This window comes from Felis catus, chromosome A3, assembly GCF_018350175.1.
Source record: "Felis catus isolate Fca126 chromosome A3, F.catus_Fca126_mat1.0, whole genome shotgun sequence".
Lineage (NCBI taxonomy): Eukaryota > Metazoa > Chordata > Mammalia > Carnivora > Felidae > Felis > Felis catus.
The window spans coordinates 2881742-2901107 of record NC_058370.1 but is presented as its reverse complement, the minus strand read 5'-3'; the positions used below and the strand labels follow the sequence as shown (position 1 = coordinate 2901107).

At 52.8% G+C, this 19366-nt stretch overlaps 1 long non-coding RNA gene across 1 annotated transcript; it reads left to right on the top strand.

Annotated features, from left to right (window-relative positions):
* The first annotated feature begins 11509 nt into the window (after positions 1-11509).
* On the top strand, positions 11510-15346 carry LOC123384197. The gene is made up of 4 exons (XR_006594913.1): positions 11510-11838; positions 13076-13203; positions 13354-13622; positions 15166-15346. It is a non-coding gene; the product is annotated as an uncharacterized LOC123384197 (long non-coding RNA).
* Positions 15347-19366: the final 4020 nt, after the last annotated feature.

The window sequence follows — 19366 nt, the reverse complement described above, 5'->3', positions numbered from 1 at the left end:
TCGCGTTTTGAAAAGGGGAACGTGAAAAAGGCATTGGCTAAAGGAAGTTCATCCCAAGATCAATTTTCAGCGTCTTGATGAAAGATAATTGAATAAAGAAGTCATCCTCAAAGACAAGGTCAGTTTCCACAGACGGTTCCCACCCCGGATTCTAAAAATAACATGTTTTGTTTGTTTAGGAAACTTGTCCATAAACACTAATCCTGGTGAAATTATGCTGCATAATTCATTAAGCTCCACAGGCTTTCTGCACACCCCACCATTCAGAAACGTGTTAACACGCAGAGCAAACGATTTTCGGTGTAATTAAGGAAATGAATTGTGTTGTGGAACCGCAGGGCTCTGATCACCGAACTCCGTCCCGGCTGCCTCTTACCTCATTATTGTTTGTATCCTTGAACGTTCTTTGGTGGGCCAGGGCGGAGGAGATGGGGGAGAAGACATTGTGGGGAAACCCAAGAGAGTCCAACCTTCGAGAAGGTAGATGAACGTCAGCCCCACTTGGCGAGATGTTGAGTCTTCCTGCTTGTAGAAAAAGTACCCCCCCCCCGGGTTTTTCTTCTTCCCTTGTATTTGTTTTTGGTTGGTTTTATTATGTTTTTGGTAATTCCTCAAGTGAATAAACCAGCTTCTAGGAAAGCGACCAGCCAACGTGCTGGCCCTCAGGAACCTCCACCTTTGACTGGCTCTGCACTTGGCCTGCTGGGCGTCGTGACCTGAGGATGTGTCCGTGGTTCAAAGCCTTCCTGGGATGTTGCTGTGGTCTGCACGCTTGTGCGCCCCCGACGTTCACATTGAAATCTTACCCTTCAAGGGTGATGGTGTGAGCAGTAGGGCCTTCGGGAGGCGAGTAGGCCCTGAGGGCGGAGCCCCGTGATGAGGCCAGTGCCCTTATATGAGACCCCGGAGCTCCCCCCTCCTCACCCCTTGAGGACTCAGTGGGAAATGGCAACACCTACCCACGCAGGCACCCCGCTCACGGATTTCCAGCCTCCAGAACTGTGAGGAGGAGATTCTGTCATTAAGCCATTAAAGCCCCCAGCCTGTGACATTTTGTTCAAGCATAAAATAATATGTAATGTATATTAACTGTATATTAGTTCTTTATATTATTTCTATATTATAGAATTAATCAAACCTACATATTAAAAAGTGTATCTTTTAGTTCTGGGCTGAGGACAGTGGATCTGCCTCCAGACCCACTCTCACAGAGTGGCTGGGGACCTCCGTTCCTCATCATGTGGTCCAAGCTAGAAAAATAAGCCTGTCCTGTAGCCCTCGGCACAACTGAGAGGGGCTGGTGTTTGCCGGGGGACACCTCACAGAAAACCCCCTCGGCCGTTCCGAAAGATGGACTTAGGATTCCACACTGCTTCTCGGGCAGCCTCACGGAGGCCAGGAGGTGACCTTCCTATCACCTTCCGCATCCGTGCATGCACGGTCGTGGCTGCTCAGGCCCCAATCCGTCTCGGTGTTATCTGCGTTGTGACCACCCAGTCGATGTCTTTGTGAAAGACCTCGACCTTCTTATGGTGCTTTGCCCATCACTGACCAGGATGGAATTTGCCCCTCGTTGGCCATGTAACCGCCAGGGTCCATTCAAGGACCACGGCTTCCCTCCATGCTGGTTGTCAATTTCCATCTGTGTGTTTGGAGAGGGGAGAGACCCAGAGACCACAAAGGAGGGTGGTAATCCACAAAGGCCGAAGGGCGCCAGGGTGTGGGGAAGGATGTAGGCCTTAGCTGTGGTAGCGCTTCAGCCCCGAGCACCGTGGCCTGGCGTCTGCAGGTGTGTCTGTTAGGGACAGTGGGGGAGATAGTAAATGGGCCGAGCATTCGGGAAAAGCGACCCCGGAGATGTGAGCCCTTGGCGTGGTTGGGCTTTGAATGCGAAGGTGCTTGGTCAGGGTGACTTTGAACGTGCTGTGCCCTGAGGATGTGTCCACTGACAGGTCAAAGGATGAGGCCAAGGGTATAGGGAGGTGACCACCCATCAGCGTCTCCCCCCTGCTTTCAGGATGAAGACCAGGCCTTGCCACGTGGCCTGTTAGACCCCCAAGACCTCCTGCCCACCTCACGTGCGTGCACCTCACGTGCGTGCACCTCACTCCTGCCCACACCTGGCGCCTTGGGGGACTTGGTCCCCCAGCCTTCTTTGTCTGGGACATCTTCCCCCCTCCCCACCCCATTTCCCCTGGTTAATGGCTAGCAAACAGCTAGGGAAGGACTAGACCAGCAGTTCTCAACCAAGGTTGAGCTTGCCCTCAGGAGACATTTGGCAATGTCTGGAGATGCTTTGGGTGGTCATGACCAGGCAGTGGATGTTCCTGGCCTCCTCGGGGTGGAGGCTGGGAATGCTGTACAACATCCCCTGGGCTGCCCCACCTTGAACAGTGCACACAGGACGCCCCCATAAGAGGGACCCAGCCCCAATGCCAGTAATGCCGAACCGGGGAAGCCTTGATTTAGACCTCGTCCCAATATCTCTTCCTCCCAGCAACTGTTTCTGACCTTTCTGCCCAGCAAGTGCTCTGTTCATACTCCCCAAACTCGCTTCTCATGGCACTAATTGTGGTTGTAATTCTCCGCTCACATTTGAGGATATGTGATTGGCATCCACCTCCCCAGCCGGTTCCGGGGGGCTGGGCACTGCGGTGTCCCCCCGACCCCCACCGTGGGCACTGCGCCTGGACCCATTGCACAGGCTCGGTACGTGCCTGCTGACAGCAGGGATTCTTTAACACACAGAGCTGTAGGTTCTGGGGACTTCTGTGGGAGCCAGTGCAACCATTCTGACTTGGGGATCACGGGATGTGTTTTCAAACAAAACTGACTTCACGGCTGCACAAGGGAGAGTGCAGCCTGGGGTCTGTGCGCATGGTGCATGGGCGGCTCTGGTGTGACCGTGGTTCATTCCATCTGTGGTTGGTCAGCCAGAGCAGGTGTCGTAGGAACAAGGCATGAGGGATCCTTGAATGAGTGGCAGGGAGAGCCCATGGGCATGGGCACTTGTGGATCAGGATGAGTTCTTGTCACAGAAACTCCCTGACCGTGAGGGGGAGGTGAGGGGCTTTCCCCCAGGCACAGACATTCACAGAGCCTGGAGAGCGTCTTCAAGGTCCTGAGTTTTCCCGGAACCTAATGAGAACTGTAATCTTTCCCAAGGCAAGGTTGTTAGGAGGCAAGGCGGCAGAACCAGAGAACAAGTCATTGGTTACAGCAATTACCGTGGTGTCCATAACCCCCCCCCACCCAGGGTGATCGGAGGGATGCTGTTATGCCTGTGGTGAGTCCATCAAGGATTACCATGCCCCAGTCCTTCCCCATTTCTGCTTGGCACCCCAGCACAGTATTAACCCATAGTACGGTCCACAAATAAACACAAAGCAAGTGCCAGGTACATCACCCAGTCAATCCTCAGTATCACTTAGAAATGTGTTTAGCGGTGACTAATGGGAGATCCCAGTGAAAAGTGGCTAAACCAATCAAGAGTTTGTTTTCTCACATTCTAAGTTGTTCAAGAGGTAGTTGGCTGTTGGTTATACCTTACTGACTTTACCAGAGCTATCGAACACCCAGGCTTATTCTGTCCTACTGCTCTGGTACCACCCTCCCTTGTGTATGCACTTTGGTCACATCTGTTACACATGGTCCCAAGATGGCTGCCATCACCCCACCCATCACATCCAAGCTCCTTGGGAAAGAGGGCAGCACCGAAAACGTACTTGCGTCTCTTACAAGAAAGTAGAGAACTCTCCTGAAAACCTCCTAACATACTTCCACTTACTTCTTACTTGCCAGAAGTCTGTCTCATGGCCAGCCCTTGATGTGGTGAGGTAAGAAAATAAATATTTAGTTTTCTCGTGTTCATGTTATCGAGGGAGAAAGGGACTGGAGGTGACTGTTTTATCAGCCAATGAACATTTTCTACTACAATAGCCAACTTATTAGTTAATCCACACTGTCTCCTTTGCTATTTTTTTACACATGTTCTACACTAGAAATCTAAGGGCACAACAATATCATTTGTTTATTCATTCATTCTTGCATTCCTTTTTTTAAGTTTATTTTATGAGAGAGAGAGAGAGAGAGAGAGAGAGAGAGAGAGAGCGCATGAGTGGAAGAGGGGCAGAGAGCACAGGAGAGAGAGAATCCCAAGCAGGCTCCACACAGAGCCAGACACAGGGCTCGAACTCCCAGACTGTGAGATCGTGACCTGAGCCGAAATCAAGAGTTGAACCTTAACTGACTGAGCCCCCAGGCGCCCCTATGCAGTCCTTTACTCACATGTCAAATACTTACTGGGGGCCTCCTGGTCTTCGGGCCATGTGCAGGCCATGGGGACACCACAGCGGACAAGACCCCAAGTCTGTTTGACGTTTTCCCTCTGCAAGGAGAACCGAGTCAGCTGCTTACCAAGCTGCTGCTGTGGGTGGAGGACAGGTGCAGGCCGTGTGGACTCGGGGGAGGGGAGGCAAACTTAGACCATGGAGTCATGTTAGATTTTCTTTTTTTTTTTTAAGTTTTTTTTTTTAATCTTTATTTATTTTTGAGAGAGAGAGAGATAGAGAGACAGAGCATGAGCAGGGGAGGGTCAGATAGGGAGACCCAGAATCCAAAGCAGGCTCCAGGCCCCGAGCTGTCAGCACAGAGCCCGACGCGGGGCTCGAACTCATGAACCGTGAGATCATGACCCGATCCGAAGTCAGATGCTCAACCGACGGAGCCACTCACGAGCCCCATGTCAGATTTTCTCAAAACAGGCCAAGTTCTAGAAACAGGAGCCCACCGGATGGAGAGGGGGCCACGGGGACAATTCCCAGCAGCTGCAGTCCAGAGCCTGAGAGAGAAATGGGTTCGAGACCAGGGAGGGGTGAGAACTCGCAGGGCCCGTTCCCTGGCGAGCCCCACTCCTGCAGCCCTGCCCAGCCAAGAGACCGGCGCCTGAGTGCCTGTGTCCCCCCGACCCCCTCTGGAGCATGGCAGGTGGCAGGCATCGGGGAGGGGGTGCGTGAGCGACACTGACCCTCTCTGCACCTCCTGGCGGACAGCAAGCGGGGACACCCCGTTTCTCTCCTGTGTCCCCGCAGGATGGACGTGCGTGGATGTCTGTGGTGCTGGCCTGGACTGCACGTGAAGGCCCTGAGCACAGGCTCCGCACCCCGTTGGCCTGTTGCCATCTGTATCCTCACGCTGGCGGTTCAGGGCCGTGAGCGTGTGGGTCCCGCCTGCCCCGGGAGGGTGCGTGAGGCCACAGCCCCCGGGTGCCGGGCCCCTCCGTGCCCTCAGCAGCCGCCAGATGCCGCGGAAGGCAGGCCTGTGGCTCCCCGGAGCCCGTGTTTATTTATAGCCCGATTTCTGATCCAGACCCCTCCGAAGAACCCATTAAAAGTGAGTTCTGATTAATGAATTTCGTACCGTGTAGCAGAACCACCCCCCGCTATTTCAAATTTCCTGCCAAAACATGACAATACACTGGAAGCCAATTTATTCAAAATAAGCCAGCTACAAAGTGCAATTAATGAAAAGGCTATTTCTGAGGACGTGTGCGCGCACATCACTATGCTCAGAAGCAAATTACACCCGTAATGGTGTGTACACGTTGGTATTTCACACAACCTCATTTAAAGCCTGCAAGGGAAGCTATTTAGATGAGCGGCGGACGCCGGGCCATCACGAAGGACGTGATGGAGAGTCTCTGCCGGAGGGATCCCGGCACCGCTGCCCTGCCCCCGCTGAGCACGGAGCGGCCCCTCTGTCTTCCTCCCGTCCTCCCTCTGTCCTCCCTCTGACGGGAGCCCTCAGAGCTCAGCCCTTGCTTCCAGGATCCCTGCAGAAGCAATGGTGGGGGGTGGGGTGGGGTGGGGTGGGGGGAACTCCTGACCGGGGCTGACTTCCCTCCCCTGCCGGAACATTCTCCGAATCCAGCAGGGCCACCCCCTCAGGCCCAGGAAGGCTCAGCCCCCACATGGCAGGCTCTCAGCTTCAGGGCGACTCCTCTGCTCCGTCCCTGGAGACACTGGTCTTGGTCTTGATTTTCCCCAATGTCGAGGGACGTACCACAGGGTGAACACAGCACTGGGGTGGGGGTGAAGTGTTCCTCGCACACACACATATACACACACACACCACGTGCACACGCACACACACACACACACCACACATGCACATACACTCACTACACAGAGACACGGGCACACACACACACACACATCCCTCACACACGTACCAGAATGCAGTCAAGCTTCCAGACCTAATTCTCAGTTCACGAGTCTGTAGGAAATACAGGCGACAGAGAGGCCGTGCTAAGTGCCACCATGAAGGTTTCCTCCACAAGATACAGAATGCGGGGAATTGTACAGGACGGAAGCCTCAGCTCCTTCCGGAAATGTGTGTCAGCGGTTGCGGGGGTGGGGGGTGGGGACGGGGTGGAGGGGGGGCATCCAAGAGATGAGAGCAGGGTGGACGTTTGTTGGGCATCCTGATGGGAACAAATTAAATAAAAACATTTGTTTATGAAACCCCAAGAAAGTCGATCAGTCCTTAACTATTTCATGGCATCAGGAAGCTGTCGGCACTTCTGGCTGTGATGTCGTCGTTAGGTTCCGTTAAAGAGGAGACTGAGTCTTCGGGGGTATGGATGGAGGGTTTAAGGGTGAAGCGTAAGGGTGCGCGGGGTTCGTCCGGGGCAAACCCAGTTGGGGGGGGGGTTGACACCAGGTTGGCCATGTGCAGTGTTGCCGCTGGGTGATGGTGACAGGAGGGCGCTCTGGATTCTCTCTCCCGTTGTACCTGCGTGAGCGCTTCCACATAAAATAAAACACGAGTGTTGGGACCCAGGGTCCCCCAGAAGCAGAGGCTGAGGCAAAGCCTTGCCCGCCAGGAACTTGGCCACCGACAGTAGGGCTGAGGGACGGGGATGGCAGCAGGGACGTGGGTGCAAGCTGGCCACGCACTGCCGTGACGGGGGCTCCCTCCCAGGGGGCCCTCTTCAGCGCTGAATTCAATGCATCTCATGGCTGTTTGCTCACCAGTCAGAATGGGGAGCCCTCGTTGCCGATCTCCCGGCTCCCACTGGTCGGGGGCGGCCTCACAGGTGTTGACCCCCCGGTCTTTCTACCACACGTGGATGAGGGCCCAGGTCTCCACAGGCATCCCGGACAGTTAAGAAACCCCGGAGCAGGAAGCAAAGCAGTACGGGCATGGGACCAAGGCACAGGGCGGGAAGCAGGCCAGGATGCTTGGGCCACACCTGCTCGGGGCTCCCTGAAGCCTGTGGGTAGCTCGTGCAGGGCCGTAGTAAGCCATGGTGCAGGGTGTGCAGATGCGCCCCAGAGGGGTTCTGCACAGGGGGGACGCAGGGGAGAGGCCGGGTGATCGGGGACCCCCACGTACCTCCTGGAATCGTACACGTGCACGTCACCTTACATGGCAAAGGGAACTTTGCGGACGTGATGGAGGATCTCAGTATGGGGAGATTATTCCGGATTATCCAGACGGGTCTGATGTAATCACGGGGGGTCCTCGTGAGACAGAAGCAGGAGATCAGAGAGGTAGGAGGTGATGTGACAGAAGCCAGGAGATTTGAAGATGTCGCCCGGCTGGCTTTGGCGTGGAGGGAGGACCAGGAGCCCAGGGTGTCGGGAATGCAGTTCCGGGGGCCGGAAAAGGCTAGGGCAGGAACCGCCCAGGAGCCAAAGGAGGGGCCAGACCTGCTGACGCCTTCGCTGTAACCCGGGGAGAGTGACTCCCGACCGCTGACCAGGACTGTGAGCTCAGAAAGTGCTGTCTCAGGCCAGTGAATGGATGGGAGTCTCACGGCAGCTGCCGGGGTGAATGCGGTGTGCTGGTGCCCCCCCCTCCTTTCTGCCCGGCTGGTGCAAACTGGCACGGTAACGTTTCCCGTCACATCCCCTCCATGCCTACCAGCCAAGCATGCTGGGGTTTATCGGACATTTTGGTTTCCTCTTCCATGGGTCTCTTGTGAAAATATTTGGCCCGGCCTCTCCCCGCCCCCCCCCCCCCAGCGTTTCAAAAAAATGTTATTATTTTCTTATGCTGAATATTCTGGGTATCACACTTTGCTCTGGTGCGTGTTGCAAATACTCTCTCCCAGTTTGTGAGATCGGCTTTCATCACTCAAATATTTTAAATTTTGCTGTAGTCAAATTTATCAATCTTTTCTCCTCAGAATTTTTTTTTAACTATCCCAGTGAGATAAAGATATTATTCTATATTTCCTTTTTAAACATTCACTTTTCACATTTAGGCCTTTAATCCATCTGGAATATATTTCTGTATATGGTGTTATGTACGGATCTAAATATATCCTTTCCATATGTCCGTCCAATTGTCTCCACACCAGTCATTACGGCCCATCAGCCCCCGTCAGTGTGAGATGATGCTCTCGTCGAACAGACGTGTCTTCCAGCCCCCGTGATTTCCACGGGGTCAGCCCTGCTGGCTTCTTCCTCACCCTCGCCTTATCCGTCTTTGGCCCCAGACTCTGTTATGTGGCTTTGAGAATCAACCATCAAGCCCTGTTAACTTGCGAGGTTTTGTTTGGGATTACGCTGAATCTGTGCATTCATCTGGGGAGAACTTCCATCTTCCTATTACCTCTCTTGCTTTCCTCTCTGGTGTCATTGGCTGGTTCGTTCGTACGTCCCTGCCAGGTGGTCGGTCCCCAGGGCTCCGTGCCGAGCACAGCCATCCCCTTCCGTGCAGAATTAGTAGCACGGTGACTCCAACCCACAGGCTTATCAGACACGGACCACAGGACCCCATCCATGGGGTCTCTGATTCCACAGCCTGGTGTCGGGGGCTGGGTGCCCATGGTTGTTACAACTTGCCAGGTGATACCGGAGTGTGGCCAAGATAGAGAACCGCGGTGTATAGACCCGAGGTCCCATCCCAGACTCGCTCAAACAGAACCTACACGGGAGGGGGCTGGGCGTCTTCATGTTTTACGAGCACCTCAGGTGATAGGCAAAGCTGGGGCACATCTGTCCTTCTCTGGGCCACTGTCTGGTCACCAAGTTGGCTGCCAGCCAGCATCAGCACTGCGGAAACCACATGCTCTCATCATGCCAGATCATCACTTGGTTGTTTGATCAGACAGCCGGAAAGTCCAGAATTCACAATTTTTGTTGTTATTTTGTTAGGTTTATTTATTTGTTATTTTGCGCGTGAGAGAGAGGAAGTGCAGGGGAGGGGCAGAGAGAGAGAATGCCAAGCAGGCTCCCCAATGTCCGCACAGAGCCCGACGCAGGGCTCGAACCCACGAACCGTGAGATCACGACCTGAGCCAAAACCAAGAGTCAGAGGTTCAACCAACTGAGCCCCCCAGGGGCTCCCAGAAATCACAATTTTAGAGGACCCCTAGTTTTTTACGTGCACTGGTCCACTTTTCCACTCACCAAACCTTTAGTGTGCTCCTTCGGCCTGTCATAACTGGCCCCCTTACTGTGTTTTCAGAGAATTTGCCTCACCTAAGATGACTGAGTTATTAGTCGTCGACTCTCCCTATCTGATGCCTCCATATCCATAGCAGGAAAACAAAACTAGGTCAATTTCAAGTCAAAATGAAAGTTTAAAAACATATATAGTAAAAAAAAAAAAAGTCAGGAACCCACTCCCCTGTTTTTTTGTTCGTTTGTTTGTTTGTTTTTGGTGATGCCTTCTGAGTTTGAATACAACAAATGATGCTGTCTTTTCTGGATCTCCATGCCTGTTCACAGAGGCAAGATAAAAGATGAATGGCCCTCATCAATACAGCGGCAGCCCCCAGGCACAGAGAAGAGGCTGTTCAGCTAGGCAGCGCTCCGTCCTGTTCACACTCTATTCTCAGTGATGCCCTCCTGAAACCCATTTCCAAAGGACGGCCAAAGCGTGCATTTGCCCTTGCACATTCCAGAGCATGTGTAGAAATCCACCCCTGCAGCAGCTCTCTCATTAGAGCCCCACAGAATTATAGAATTTCCTAGCTGGCAGGGCCCCTGTTGACGGTGCTGTCTACACTCTTCCACTCTGGCGGAAAAAGCAGCTGAGTCTCCAAGATGGAGGGAGGTGTGGTCCAAGGCAGGGCTGAGATCGCAGCCAGAGACTCTGTTCTTTCTCTCCTCCCCACTCTCCGCCAAGCGCCGCAGACAGTATCTGTGCCACCACAGACTCATGCCACCCCCACCCATGCCAACCAGGCCAAATCAGTGTGGTGAAAAAGCAAATGGAAGCTTTGGGAGCTCAGCCAAGGAAACTGAGCTTTCAAGCAGTAGGAATGTGTGCCAACCTGAAGGTAAACTCGTCATCATCTCTGGTTCTCCATGCTTGACCCAGTGTAGTTGAATTTACAAAGTACTTCCTGGCCAAGATTCCCATTGCATGATGGATGCTCATCACCAACTCTTACCTTTCTTCGTTTCCCAGATTTTCATGACAATATTCAAAAATATACTTTAAAAGTAGGGAAATACTGGGGCGCCTGGGTGGCGCAGTCGGTTAAGCGTCCGACTTCAGCCAGGTCACGATCTCGCGGTCTGGGAGTTCGAGCCCCACGTCAGGCTCAGGGCTGATGGCTCAGAGCCTGGAGCCTGTTTCCGATTCTGTGTCTCCCTCTCTCTCTGCCCCTCCCCCATTCATGCTCTGTCTCTCTCTGTCCCAAAAATAAATAAACGTTGAAAAAAAATAAAAAATAATAAAAATAAAAGTAGGGAAATACTTACATCAGAGAAGGGTATAATCCACTTACCTGAAATGTCAAAGAGTTCACGTAAGACAGAGGACAAAAAGGACTGGGTCATCCGGGTGAATCATCAAAAGAGATGGAAAGGCCTGGGGGGGGGGGGGAGTAAGAAATGGGACCAGTGCGGGAGCCAGAAGTACAGATGCTCAGCATAGGCGGGAGGCCCTGGGGGCTGGGAGTTGGGTGTGGGGAAGCAAACCAGTAAGAGTTTCATAGCCAGCAGGGTCCCAGTGACCCGTCTCCTCTCCACTCTGCAGCTTACAGACAAAGAAGTGGTGTTCTAGGAGCAGGAAGCCCTCACTGCCAGGATCATCCCGGTCGGAGTAGCATGATCCCAAAGGCCAGTCCTAGGGTTGGCCCGTACCAAGGACTTTTGATGATGGAAACATGGTTCATCAAGTAACAGTGAGGTTCCCACCACGCGTCTTGCCCTGTCTGGACCTCAAGGAGCAACTGCCACAGACTCTACTCTCCAAAAACTTACAGCCTGATTACTTTCCAAGAAACTGCCGCCATGATGGGCTACCCTAGGAACCCGCTGCATTTCCAAGGTCTTGGGGATGGCGAGTGGAAGGAAAGACGTCGGGGTTATTTAGATACTCATCACCTTTAGGGCCAGCTGTCAGAAGTGGAGTTTGGAGGTGGATTGACAATCCAGGGGAATGGATGCCCCGTGGGTGTGGGGACAGAAAAGTGATCGTGTCACCCAGGAGAAGATGCCCACAGAACTGGCTCTGTGGTCTTGTGCCGTCCTCGATGCATTTTTTCTTAGCTCACTTTATCACCAGAGATGCCGAGGACGTTTATGAAGACACACACATAATTAATGCAGATAACTCATTAATTTATGAGCCAGCTAATCGATACTGAGGTTAATCTACTTAGGCATCTGAAGAATCACCGTGTATCTCTCTATTTACACTGCTGTTTGCCTTGACTCCACATCATCAGGTTTTTGGCGGCTGTGAAGCTGACAGTGTTGGTCACCACGTAGAGAGACGATGGATTAATTTCTGCCAACGTGATCTTCTTCCAGTGTACAGATGGCATATTAATAGCCCACAACTAGAAGCTGGCATTTCTCATCAGGAGAAAAGGTCTATTTCTATTTTGAAATTTCTAATCAATCTTCCTTTTACCCTACCTATTTAATTTTCTTGCTTGCTTTTATGCATTTGAAACATAAGGGGAAAATGTACTTTTTTTTTTTAGTACTTTATTATATCACTGAGAGAGCACTCAGGAAAGACAAACGAGGCGGAGAGAGAGGTGGTCAGGTGTGTAGAGGTTCTGGTGACCACCGTGGGGTGGATGCCGTGTGCCCAAGCGGTTTCAGGCCAGAGGCCAGCCCAGGTGCTGACGGAAAACAGACAAGCGACGAAACGAACGAACCGGCCCAGGCGGCATTAAGGCTGACGGGACAGCACTTGGCTCTTCCCGGTGAGGCCACCTTCACGGGGCTTGGGTCGTCCAGCCAAACCTCTGTTTCTGGCCACTCCATCAGACAGAGTTCTTAGTTGTAGGCAATAGATTCTGGCTGAGCCAGCTCAAGTGGAAATGAACTCATTGTAGGACCGGGGCAGGGGAAAGCATGTCCGGGGAGGCAGGAAATCCAGCCTGACACCAAGCAGCCAGGCCAGTGCCACCTGGCCACGACTCAGCCATGTGGAAGCTGTGCCAACACACGCTGCCGGGACCCCTCCCTGCCCCTGCGACACTAGGGGCCAAACACAGGGCATCGACCACGGTCACAGCTGCACCACCTTCTGCCCTGCGGGACCTGGAGGTCATATGCTCACTAGCCTCCGGGTCACCTGCAGTACCACGGTGGCCATAGTTACTGCCTGCTCAGTAAATTATTTGCAAACAGGTGTTTTATTTCATGCGTCCCGGTACCCCGCACAGCACCTAGCCTGGGGCTTGGTGCTTAGAAGGCACGAGAGCTCGCAAGCAAAGCAAAGGGGGTCTCGATGGGGTGGGTGCCTTCTCCCCTGCCCCATCTCCTGCAGACGCTAGCCCTACCCTTCACCCTTACGGACTGCACTCCGTTCGCACACACGGCCTTCTCTTTGACAGGTGTTGCCTCCAAAGCATACCAACACTCTCAGAAATGTCTTTTCTCCTGAAAGAACAGGTTTAAACTGAGCTGAGTCATTTCAGGAGCTGTTAGGAAAGGACTTCATTTTTATCAATCATGTATTTTGCATTGTCTGGAAAGAAGGGATGACTGACATTGCCTGGTGTTCAGTGAGGTCTCAGAGAGTGCCTGCTGGTGTCCAGAATCTTCCTGTGACCCCAGCCTGGCCTGGTTTTTGTTCATCTTTGTAACCCCAGGGAGGATCCTGGTGTCTTGAGAATGCTAGGTGCGCAGTGCTTGTTTGACGAATGAATGAAGAATGACCACAGGCATTAATGGATGAGTCCAACTGACCCTTCCTTTCATGACTCAAGAGCTTTCCCAGGTGGGTTCCTTGGTCTCTTTCTTCTCATCAGCTTTAGTCAAATAAGCAAGCTTCAAGTTGAATTCCAGTCCACAAAACTCAGGTGTACAGGAAAGACCTTGACTTACTCTAGAGTAACTCAATTTCCATGTCAATCTCCCATTTTTACAGGAGGTGGAGAGTGTATGCCAGTTGGCTCAGGGTGCCCATTTTCTCCGACCTGTGTCTGGTTTGCATCTCACATGGAGCCATCTGCTGAGCTCCAAGGCTCTGCTCCCTCACCCCTCAGGGGCACCATGTCATGGCACGTTGAGACCCCAATATGGAATCCACTCGGGGTGTGTTACCCTCAGAAGCCTAGGAAAATGGTCTAGAACCCAATGGACTGCCTGGAACACGCTGGCCTCGTCAGTGTCGAAGGCCATGTTGGGGCCACCCAGGTAAGTGGGGGATCCTCTGGGCTCATGCCAATTTCCTAGGTCGCACCTAACGTTGGTGCGGGGTTTCTGCATCTCATCCCCAAAATGGTTCTGCGATTTCTGTCATCCTCAGCCCAGGGTCAGGGTCTCTTTTCTGACTCCTTCTCCCTCTTTCTCCTCCTGATCCCAGATGGGTTTTCTCCATTATCTGGAGGTAGGAAAGCCTGATGCTGGCTAATAACGCATCCTACGTGGCCCGAGTCATCTCACCAATTGATTCAACAATTACATATGGAAGGACACTCTAGATGTGCAGGTGTTGGGGACACGGAGGTTAGGGGTGTGAAACACACAAGGAGCCGCAGATAAGACTTACAAAGACACAGGAGCCCCAGAGAGTTGTGGGTTCTGGGTAGAGCATTTAAATCAGGCAATTGGAAGGCAGAGTCAGGGTGGCTGCCTTAGTCTGTGTGTCTGGGGAAGGACCTTCTGCTGAGGGGACCTATAAACTGGGAAGGCTGGAGGGGGCAGGTGCATGGAGAGAAGGCAGACATGCTGTAGAGCCCTGAGGAGTTGACTCTGGGGCCCTTGGGTCCTGGTGGATCGCACGTTGAGTGTGAAGAGAAGCCGCCACAGAGTCTGGGCTGAAGTGTGGCCTGATGGGATTATTTCCAACAACTTTATTGATATACCCGTGCATCAAATAAAATGCACGGATCTTAAGAGTGCAGTTTAATGAGTTTGACAAAGTAGGTACCAGTGAAATCACGGCTCCAGTCAGGATGAAGAGAGGCCCGGCCCTCTGGAATATTCCCCCATGGCCCCTCGCAGTGAACGGCTGCCCCAGACAAGCATCTATCTGCTTCTACCACCATAGATCAGCTTTACCCGTCTGGGAACTTTATACGCCTGGAATCCTACAGAACGTGTTTTCTGCGTCCTGTTTCTTACACTCGGCGCAGTGCTTGTGGTTTCCATCTGAGCCCTTGAGGGATCAGTGGCTCCTTATCTCACTGCCAAGGAGACTTCTATTGGATGAAAGCACACTATGCATTCATCTAACACCTGCTGTTGGACCTTTTTTTTTTTTTTTATAGTTTTTGACTATTACAGATAAATATTTACGTACAAGTCTTTGTATGGTTATAAATTTTTGTCTCTTGAGTGCGTATCTGGAAACTGAAATGCTGAGGCCAAGCATGAGACCCCGCCAGCCCGGCTCCCCCAGCGGTGGTCGTGCCTCACACCCCCAGCAATGAGGGTTCCCGGGACCCGCAGGTTCCTCGCCAGAGGCTGGGTGCCCGTGCGCCCGGCTCCGGGGGCTGTTGGACCGGATCGCACAGGGTCAGAGCCCGAGGCCCCTGCCGAGGACGTCACACTTACCGCCCTCCGCCTGCACCTGTGCATCCTCCGACGCCAGCGCCTCCCAAGGCGTGGGCCACACGCAACTGGCCTTTGCCGACATGATCTTGTCTGGCGTACAGGAAGGGCATGAAACACGGCGGGATCACACACACCTCTTCCTAACCCTGCCATCTCTTTTTTAAACTCTCACTTTGTATAGAGGTACCTACAGATTCACGGGCGGTTGTGAGAGATGATGCCGAGAGACGCCGTGTCCTCTTCACCTGGTTTCCCCCAATGGCAGCATCATGGAAACCGTAGTGCAAATTCAATACCCGATCTCCTCTGACAACACAGAGAGAGCACCGGGCGCACGCTCAGAGCCCTCCGTTGCGTGGCTAAGATTTAGTAAGTATTGTATTTTATTACACTTGAAAGGTTACATTCTATTTGTAACAAATGAAACCGGTTTTCCATTTACCATAATAATAAAGGTTTTATTGCTAAATAAATTGATACAGATTTAAAACTGAGTTATTTTAAACAGTATGTTACAGAAAGGGTGGTGCTAGCAGTATGCAGATATGGAAAGTTATGAAAGAGAATAATATATAGCGAGCACGGGGAGACACCGAAAGTATAAAATCAGAGTTCTTCTCAGACCCTACCTTTTCTGCATTGAGCAACTACTATGAACCAAATGCAGCCTGCGCAAACCCATCCGTTCACGCGATCCCCTCAAACGATAGATATTTACAGAGAGCCTTCTGACGGAAAGGTTTTACCAGGCTTTCTGGGTAACGCAAAGGTAGGATGAATGAGACTGATGTCCTAGACTCACATAATTCACAGCAGGCAGGGAGACAATGCGTTCACTCCATAAATATTTATGGGTACCCAATGGGTACCAGGCGGTGTTCTAAAAATGAGGAGGTAGCAAACAGGACCAGGGAGCCTCTGCCTTTGGGGATTCTGTAAGACAGACAAGAGCCTCTTGGGGAGCACCTTCTAGGAGTTGATTAAGCTTTCTAGAGGCTCTCTGGGGGTGAATGGTGAAGAGCGTGCATCACACAGGCAGGCCGGGGATGGTCTAGCAGAGAAGGCGCACGGGAGCTGGGGCTGAGATCGTGAGAACAGCCCAGCGGGCACAGGAACACGGGGAGTGTTCTGGGCACATGAGAAGACCGTCAGGTGAGAACAGAGTGTGTGCAAGGGTGTCTGAATGATCCAGAGGTTGGGATCAAAGCTGGAGATGAGAAGAAGTATCCTGGATGAGCACAGATCAGAGAGGGCGACACCCTTCACTCACTCACTCCCTCATTGTGAGCCGGCCACACTCACTCCTGTGTTTATGCCCCTCAGGACACAAGCGTGAACACCACCCCTGCCCCCGAGGAAGGCGTGGCCCAAAGAAGCTGACAGGGACACACGTAAACAATTGCATTCTGTGCCACAGATGCTGACCCATGTTCATTCACTGGATGGGCATCTCTAGCACCTGCCGCAGTGCCCAGCTGTGTGCCCCGTGCAGCGAGCGGTGCAGTGGGCAGCCCGACGTGGGTCCTGCCTCCTGGAGGCTGCAGGCTGACCCGACAGCACCGCAGGGGGAAGGAACGGGCATCTGGATCTTAGGAGGGTCCGAGAGAGCGAGGTCTTGAAGGAGGTAAGGCTTGAAGAAGAGCAGGAATGTTCTGGACAAACGAGAAGGGGGACAGAGTCCCAAGGAACAGAAGGCACAGTGGGGAGCATGTGACAGCGTGGTCGGTTCAGCAGGGAGCTGGATCTGGCCCAAGACTGTGCCTCTCGTGTCTCCGAGAACGTGTTCCCAGATGCCCACCACATCTACCACCTGTGCGGTGAACCACAACACCACCAGAGCTCGGCCAACTCGCATCCACACACGGGGCACCTGACAGTGGGGTCTGGATGACGCTCCTTCGTGGGGCCGTCCTGGGCCCTGGAGGACTTTTAGCCGCATCCTTGACCTCCACTATATGCCAGCAGCATCCCCCGGCATCACGGCAGCTGAAAATGTCCCCGGACATCACCAAATGCTCCTGTCATGGGAGGGGGGTGGAGGCAAAATACTCCCGGATGAGAATCAGTGATCCTTACGGTACCAAGTAGGATTATCGGACCAGAGGGGGAGGTTGTCTTAACTCCTGACATTCGGCAAAAAGGGACGTGTAGGTCTATGAGCCTGTGTCTGTGGCCACACGCCTTGGAGACAGGCATGTCTGCCTCTTCCAGGTTAGAGATCAGCCCGGGAGGAGAGCATCATGTTCAAAGGGGTTTTAACCTTTCACTCGGCATGCCCCTGCCATGTTTAACATTTCATAATGAGAAGGGTTACATGTGTTCATCGTGTAGCTGAAGAAATGAAGTGTGTACTGCGATTTATTCCCTCTTCGCGTCAGAGGCGGCTGCTATGGGGAGTGACAGCAAGAACCAGAAACGCGGGGGACATTTGTGCGAGCCTCCGAGCTCCAAGGGAGAAAAGACCCGGGCTCGAGGGTAAGCGGCCCCAGTTATCGCCCACATGCTGGGAAAACCGGCCGAGAGGTCAGCAGGCAAAAATATTAGTAAACACATCATGGGGCGCCTGGGTGGCTCAGTCCGGTAAGCGTCTGGCTTCAGCTCAGGTCATGGCCTTGCCGTTTGTGAGTTCAAGCCCCACATCCGGCTCTCGGCTGTCAGCACAGAGCCTGGATCCCGCTTTGTATGCTCTGTGGCCCCCTCTCTCTGCCCCTCTCCTGCTCATTCTCTCCCTCTCCCTCTCTCTCCCTCTTTCAAAATAAATTAATAAACTTTTTAAAAAGTATTCGTATACGGCAATCGGGAAAATCGTTGGGGGAAAATATTCTGTTGTTTTGCAAAAGCGTTTAATTTCTCAAGTTAAAAGCTTCTTCAATGCAAAACACAACAAGATGAAAACAAGCGAAAGAAAAGAGTCTGATTTTAAATCATCCGTTGTAAGTTTCTAGGGGGAAAGGTGGAGATTCAGACCCCTCTGCTTCCAGCTGGCCTGGCCGTGGGGAGGCCTCCCGAGTCTCTGGACCGCCATTTCCAGATGAACAGGTTGTCACTCAAGGTCTCCGGGGGAACTTCCTGCAGCCCAATATTGAGTAAATCTGAGTCCATAGCAACCAATCCCCCAGCTGAACCTGTAGTCAAGTAATTTAGGAAAGGCCTCTCCCTGTCTTCAGGGGCATTTGCTCAGGGCTTGCAGGACGGGGTAATCAGGGTTGGCGGGAGGGACCCAGAGAGTGACACCCATACTCGGCCCTAGAACAACCGGGAATCAGCAATGCAAAGGAAGCCACTGGTCTCTTCTCCCAGAGGGTGTCACCTTCAGAAGCCACCACGGAAACCAGTCCCGTGGCCCCAAACTAGGTGAGGCCCCATTTCTTGCTCTCTCCCTTTTAAGTTAAGTTCCCTGAGGACCACTGGCTTCTCCAGGGCAGACCTGGGCCTCCTCCATCACCCTGTCTCCAGATGACACGTCACAGCAGGTGGTGTCTTGGACTGGATGCCCAGGCCCCCCAAAGTCACATGTTGAAGCTCGAACCCCAGGGGGATGGGATTGGGAGGTGAGGTCTTCGGGAGGTGACCAGGAGTAGGTGAGGTCGTGAGGGTGGGGCCCCCGTGACGGGATTCATGTCCTTGGAAGAAGGGCTGGAGCTGCTGCCCTTCCCTCTCTCCGTGGAGGGTGCAGCGAGAAGGCCCCCACCCGGAGCCGAATCTGCCGGCACCTTGACCTCAGGCTCCCAGCCTCCAGAACTGCGCAAAATAAGTGTCTGTCGCTTAGGTCGCTCGTTCTACGGCACTTGGTGGCAGCGGCTTGAGCTGAGACGGGAGCTGAGCAACATGCTGTGGGTGGAGGGCCCAGGACCGTGGCTTCCCCCCGCCCCCGTGACAGACAGAACCAGAGACTGTCCACACACAAGGAGAGCAAATAGAAATGTTCCCGAATCCACGGACATCTCTCAGAGCCACAAAATCTCAACGTTATGCCGTTCCCGGTTCCTAACCCTTCCCCGAGCCCGAGTAGACTTGCAAGCAACTGTTAGCAAACTTTCAAGAAGATGATTTCTTCTTCTCCTCCCCTTCTCCTCCTCTTCTTCTTCTTCTTCTTTTTAAATATCTGGTTGAAATTTGTATTAAGATTGCCCTGGATTTGCAGATGAATTTAAGGAGAAAGTCTTCCCATCCAAGAACATTTCTCAAGTGTCTTTTTTAATTTAAATTCAAGTTAGTTAAAATACAGTGTAGCATTGGCTTCAGGACCAGAACCCAGTGGTCCCTCGCTTACATGCAACACCCAGCGCTCATCCCAACAAGTGCCCTCCTTAATGCCCATCACCCATCTAGCCCATCCCCACCCACCTCCCCTCCAGCACCCCTCAGTTTATTTTAAAAAA